This window comes from Odontesthes bonariensis, chromosome 21 (genome assembly GCF_027942865.1).
Source record: "Odontesthes bonariensis isolate fOdoBon6 chromosome 21, fOdoBon6.hap1, whole genome shotgun sequence".
Classification (NCBI taxonomy): domain Eukaryota; kingdom Metazoa; phylum Chordata; class Actinopteri; order Atheriniformes; family Atherinopsidae; genus Odontesthes; species Odontesthes bonariensis.
The window spans coordinates 23,810-30,975 of NC_134526.1; the positions used below are offsets into that span (position 1 = coordinate 23,810).

Below are 7,166 nucleotides of genomic sequence, written 5' to 3' on the forward strand. Positions count from 1 at the left end.
GTTATTATATAAAAAGTTAAAACCTATTATTAAACTATAATAACAAAGGCTACACCAGAAATAAAGAAAGGTGAAAAACAGCCCAGTCAATGGCTGATCGCTGGACCACGGTCCGTTACGGAAAGAGGCGCCGGCGTAACCGTGGTTGGGATGATGGGGGTTTCCACCAGGGGATGGCCCGTGCCCCGCCCAACCTCTACGGAGGTGGGGCCCAATATTTTCGCCCTAACCCTAACCCTAACCCTAACCCTAACCCTAACCCTAACCCTAACCCAACCCTACCCTAACCCTAACCCTAACCCTAACCCCCTAACCCTAACTTTAGGGGTTTTAGCCCTATATCCTAACCCTAACCCTAACCCTAACCCTAACCCTAACCCTAACCCTAACCCAACCCTAACCCCAGGCCCTAACCCTAACCCTAACCCTAACCTAGGCCCTAACCCTAACCCTAACCTAACCTTAACCCCAACAACAATAAACAAATACTTACCTCCATGTTCCTGAAAAAGAAAATACTTACCTCCATCAACAAAAATAAGTCAAAATAAATACCTACTTACCTCCAAATTTATTATTCACCTGATACCTAGAAATCCCTACTCACCTTTACCCTAAAAAAAATTTTTTTACTTACCTTTATCCCTGAAAAAATGAGAAAAATATTTGTACTTACCTTTATTCCTGAAAAAAAGAAAAAAAGAAAAAAAGAAAAAAATAATACACAAAAAAAATAAAAAAAACACACTTACCTATCATATAGTGAAATACAAAACAAAAAAAACAACAAAAAAAATTTTTTTCCACACAACTTGTTTTAGAACACTTTATTATACACACATAAGTTAAAAAAACATTTTTTTACATTAAACTCGTGGACCTATTATAGTTTCTAAAAACCTGCCAAGATCAGTTCATTTGGCTGTAGAAACGCCCCTTTCTCGTCTGCAGTATAAAAGGAGCAGCAGAAAGGGGAGAGCTCATTCAGCTCTTGTGCCTGGCCTGATGAAGACTTGACCAAAAGTCGAAACGTTGCACAAACAGGCACATAATTCTTTTTTGACCACATAAATTTATTTTCCGAGTTTTGACCACCATTTATTTTCCAAAAAATATAAAAATATCAAAAAAAGTTTAAAAATTTGGAAAAATACAAAAAAATCTTTAAAACCAAAAAACACAAAAAAAAGCCTCATTGATTGTTTCCTAGTCAGGAAAACCTCCTTTTGTTCATTATAAAAGATTTTTTTTCTCATTACTATCATTTTAAGTACTGTTTCACTTTTAAGAAACCCTCTTTAAGTTGTTTGCGGAAAACTTTATTTTCTTTTCCCATTTCTTCTCAATCATGTCCGATCAATGGACAGTGGTACGCCATGGCAGGGGCCGCCAGAGACGCCACCGCCAGCCTACCAACAGCCGGGATTATGGGGGTTCTTGGGGTGTGAAGGACCGTGCTCCCCCCTCCTCCTACGGGAGGCGGCCTCAAGTTCCCCAACCTAACCCTAACCCCCTAACCCCTAACCCTAACCCTAACCCTAACCCTAACCCTACCCTAACCCTTTGAAATAGCTACCAATCGACTCCAAATGGCCTGAAACGTGCTCCTAACAACATTCCCCAGGGTCCTTTCTGGCTGTGGGACTTGGTAAAAAAAAATTAAAGCCACGTTACGCTCATTTCAATGGGGAAACGGTTTTTGTTGAATAACTTTGGAACGAAAGATCATAGAGACTCGGAAGTGGCTTCCGTCAGACATAATTCGACCCTTGTGAACACGCCTGAGGTGGTTTCAAGTTTCTACGAATTACCATTCAAGAGATATAAGGATTTAAAACTTTGTTTTGGCTGTAGCTCCGGAACAGAAGGTCGTAGAGACTTGAAAACAAGTCTGGCGTGTTCAGAACCATCGAATTATGGCAGGTGGAAACAACTTCTGAGGCTCTAGGACCAGCCGTTCGAAAGATATCGAGTAAAAAGTTAAGTTACGGGGGTAACTTTAGGGGTTTTAGCCCTATACCCTAACCCTAACCCTAACCCTAACCCTAACCCCTAACCCTAACCCGTTCGAAAGATACCGAGTAAAAAGTAAAGTTACGGGGGTAACTTTAGGGGTTTTAGCCCTATATCCTAACCCTAACCCTAACCCTAACCCGAAGACCCCGGGGTCCACCACTGATGATGTGTCTCAAATTTTAGCTTTAAACCACCCAACTAGGCTTTCAAATTAGACTTTAAATAGGTTGATCTGTCTCTGGTTTTAGAAGATTCTCGGAAAACCAGACTGACATGGTCGTCTTTAAAAACTTAGGCTTATTTAGGAGTGTTCTTCTTGGAAGTGTGATGCACAGCGAGGAGGGGTTCTAGTTGACAAGCGCCGGCCCGTGCCTTGCCTTTAGTTCCCTACACCAAACCGTGAGTATCGTCAGATGCCACGGGGGGAACGTTCGAGACAGATTACTTACACCCAACCACTGGGGGGGCGAACCCTAACCCTGACTAGGACCCCAATCTTAGGCCCATAGGGGACACATATATGGATCTAGGAGAGTCTGACCATTCTATTTTGGAGCACTTTTGAAACCCATATAATTTTCAGGCAATTTATTTATTTAATTCTTTATTTTCAATTTCTTTTTTTGTTTGTGTGGCACTGGGGGGAAAAGGGACCCATGATTCGGGCCAGAGATGGACTGTGCCTTCGGCGCCAGAATTTCTCATTTATTTATAACCCTAACCCCTAACCCTAACCCGAATTCTGTTGATTTTCTGGATATAACCACCTTTAAGGGGCCAGATTTTCTGAACAAACACACATTAGACATCAAAGTATTCTTCAAGCCAACGGACACACATGCTCTTTTATTTAAAACAAGTTTCCACCCTAAACATACCTTTGCTGGTTTAGTCAAATCCCAGCTGTTAAGATTCCACAGGATCTGCAGCCAGCAATCTGATTTCAAGGCAGCAACTAAGACGCTATACTCTGCTTTGACCACTAGAGGGTACTCTCGCTCCTTTTTAAGAAGGTGTTTTACAACATATTTGCAGATTAAACCCATTGATGTGTCCTCGCTCTTACCGTTTGTGACCATATTCTCTCCATCCACTCTTAAATTGACCAGAATAATTAAAACCAACTTCCAGAATCTTGTTCAGAACACCCAAATACTTACAGATCACTCGGTTATTGCAGCTTTCAGGAGAAATAAGAATCGAAGGGATTATTTAATAAAGGCAAAACTCCCACCACTTACCAAACCGAAAACCAGAGATCAGGGGCAATTTTTCCATCGCTTCACATGGCTATGCAGCTTCTCCATGAGGAAAGTATTTCTCTCACAGTGTAAAGGCACTCCACACTCTAAGAATTGTGTATATTTAATAACTTGTAAAAGGTGTGGAAGACAATATGTGGGTGAAACTGGTAACACTTTATTAGTGAGATTCACTCAACACAGACACAACATCCTGAAGAGGAAGAGAACTGACACTCATTTGGTGTCACATTTTTTAACCCATAATTGGGATTCAGTCACAGCCACGGTCATTCAGGCTAATCCTAATTGGACCACACCTTAAAGGAGGAGTGCTGAGAAAACCTGGATTGCTAAACTGGATACTGTTTATCCGAGAGGATGGGTTGATCCTCAGAGCCATGGATGCATCAGGCGCCACATGGAGTCCAGCTGACGCTCAACATCCCTGGCTGACCAACTGAGGGGATTATTTCACATGAAGAATGAACAGAATTAACTGTGAAAGTAGAAAATAACTCAAAGAAACAGCGAGAAGTGAAACTGTGCAGGCTGTGCAGTAATGTGTCCCAGTTTAACTTGTTCTGTGACTTTAACAGAGAAACTACATCAGTTTAGTTATTACTAGGGCTGGGCGAGTTAACTCGTTATTATTTAACGCCAACAACGTTGCTCACAAGCTCTTATTTTGTAAAAGTCTGTTGCTCACAGGCTTTTATTCTGTAAAAGTCTGTTGCTCACAGGCTTTTATTCTGTAAAAGTCTGTTGCTCACAGGCTTTTATTTTGTAAAAGTCTGTTGCTGTCTGCTGCGGAACCGGAAAAGAAAGTAATCGGCGGATCCACCAAACATGGAGAAGGGTACGGAACTTTTACTCGGCCGTTTTCATTTTAATGTTCTTCCAGACGGCGGAGTCGACAGAACCAAAGTCATCTGTAAACACTGCCAAGTTGAATTGTCTTCTCAGCGTAGTAGTTCCAGTCTAAAATATCACTTAAAGGCAAAACACACAACTGATAGCAGCAAGTCATTCAAGGAAACAGACAGTGAAGCGAGGCTTCTACATAAAAACTACAGAAAGATGCTGATGTTAAAAGTGTGTTTGCACAACAAATGTTATGGCACTTTAATTCATATGGCAGCACATTTAAAATAAAGCTAAATGCTAAAAGCTATACACTACTTTTGGATTCATTTTTGGATTCTGCGTACAAATGCGATTAATCGTGATTAATCAGGGAAATCATGTGATTAATTAGATTAAAGATTTTAATCGTTGCCCAGCCCTAGTTATTACACATCTCTCTGCAGGGTCACAGACACCAGGTAACATCTTCATTGGGGAGGATGATGAGGTGTAAATTAATGGAAACATCCTCTCAGTGAAAGTGTGTGTGAAGCTGTGAATGTGTGTGTTAGTATCCAGGTCAGAGAACGACAGCTTTCCTCTGTCCCAGTCCAGATTCACTCTGATCCTCCGGAGCTTCTTCTTCTGTTTTGAGAGTTCAATGGAGGAACCTGCTGGTGACCATGCTGTGTATTTACCTCTATAGAACTGGATTCCCCAGGCTTTAGACAGCGCCTTTCCTTTTCTCTGTGCGGACTCTGCTAACACACCCAACGCCCAGTACACTCCATCTCCAACATCGACCCCCCAGCTGTGAGTCCCTGATTTAAAGCCCTCAACACTCAGGACAGACCTGTGATAATCAAACCTCTCTGGATTATCAGGACGCTGCTGCTGCTTCCCTCCTCGTCGTCTCACAGCGGTCAGATCCTCAGACAGGATGAGCTCTGAACCAGCAGTGTTTGGGTCCATAATGAGGGGAGTGTAGCAGACCGTGTCCTTCATCTTGTTCCAGATGTTGAAGGCCAGGTTGCCCAGGTGTTTGGCCTGGTCTATCAGAGCTCCTGCAGGCAGCTGTGGATCATCCAGCAGGGGACAGCGCTGGACTCTTTGCACTGCAGCCTGGTAGTGGTTCAGGAATGAGACGTCTTCAGCTCCTCCTCTGTGGCTCTGACTGTGTCTGACAGAGCTGCCATCTCTCTGCTCAGAGCCTCCATCTTCTCCTCCATCATCCCACTCTTCTGCTGCTCTTCCTCCCTCAGTGCAGCCAGCCTGGCCTCCTCTTCCTCTGCTAAAAACTGCCGAAGCTTCTTAAACTGCTCCTTAATCTGCCTCTCTGTCTGTCGGGCCTGGACCTTCAAGTGTTCTGCTGTTTGATCAAACTTCTCTTTAACTTTCTTCTGGAGCTCCAGTTTCTCCTTGAAGGGCTCCAGAGTTTCCTGAAGGTCCTTCCTGTTTTGCTGTGCAGCTTCATCGATGGGTCTGAACCTGTGGTTGGAGTGTTTTTCTGAATCTCTGCAGATGATACACACCGGCTGCTGATGGTCCAGACAGAAGAGTTTGAGCTTCTCAGAGTGCAGACTGCAGAGAGCCTCTGAAGCTCTGTGAACTCTGTCCTGTAAGAAGGATTCACACAGATTCTTCAACGCCAGGTTACAGGGTGGTTCTGTCACAGATCTTTTCCTACAAACTGGACAATCTTGTGTTTGCTTCTCCCTCCACCAGCTGCTCAGACAGTCTCTACAGAAGCTGTGGCTACATAACAGAAGAACTGGATCTTTGAAGATGTCAGCACAGACCGGACAGCAGAGATCCTCCTCTGACCTGGAAGCCATTTAGTCTCCGAGCGAAGCTGAAAGCAGAGCAGAAACTCAGTATATTCAGTAATGGCCGCCCTCCCTCCCCTGCTAAAAGCCCTCAAACGTACCTTCCCTTTCTTTACTTTATTTTTTCTTTATTTAGTTTATTTAGTCAGGGACCATGTGCAAAGTACATTAATTACAAAGTAAAGAGATGACCTGCATCAGATTGTAGCTTATAAGCTAATTTCCATCTGCAGTCCCTGGGCAGGTTAGAAACATAAAAACATAAAATACAATAAATTAGAAGCAGTCACTCAGGCAAAGACCACACACACATACACACACACACACACACAACCCCACACACAACATAAAAAGATTATCATATGCAAATGCTCAGCAAAATGTCAAAACAGTCATGTGCAAATCTATTAGTGGTGACAAGACTGATTACATAAAAGCCATTGCTTCACTTCACATGAAAAGGTATAGAAATTTGCAATGTTTTTTATGTGAGTGGGAAGGGTATTCCATTCCTTAGTTGCTCTAAAAGAAAAAGCAGATTGTGCAAATGCAGTGAGCCGACTTGGGAGGCTACAGTTTCCCCTGCTGGTAGATCTAGTTGTTCTGCTAATGTGTTCAGAGCAAGGATGGATGAAAGTTTTCAGAGGTGGTGGAGCGGTATTGTGGATAATTTTGTGCATGAGGCGTATATCAGAATATAGGATGAGGTTGTCAAAGCTGAGCAAGTTATACTTGTCCAGTATGACACAGTGGTGAAATTGAGAGGGACGTCTGTCCAAAACTTTAAGAGCTTGTTTGTAAAGTGATGCAATTGATTTCATGGCAGTCTTGGTAGCCTGAGACCAGCTTGACATACAGTAGTGTAAATGAGACATTATCATGGCATTTACATAGGTCTTTGCAGCATCAACAGTTAGGGAATTGCGAATATGTCTAAAATTTGCTATGCTGTATTTCACAGTGTTGCCCAGTTTTTTAATGTGTTTCTTAAAAGTAAGTGTGGAGTCTAAAGTCACTCCCAAATATTTAAACTCATCAACATTTTTTAACGGTTCTCCACTTACATATATATTTGGTACAGACTTTAGTTTACATCTGTTTTTAAAAAACATGGTGACAGTTTTATCAGTATTAAGTGTAAGACAAGAATTGGTCAACCACTTGGTAACCTTAGTGAGAGTTTGTGTCAGTAACTTGTTCTGAGTCTTTGCCATGTGTGAAAAATACTGTATCATCA

The 7,166-nt window shown here is 42.4% G+C and overlaps 1 pseudogene; it reads right to left on the reverse strand.

The window, feature by feature from the left end:
* Window positions 1-4,553: 4,553 nt before the first annotated feature.
* On the reverse strand, window positions 4,554-5,938 carry LOC142371837 (nuclear factor 7, brain-like; annotated as a pseudogene).
* Window positions 5,939-7,166: the final 1,228 nt, after the last annotated feature.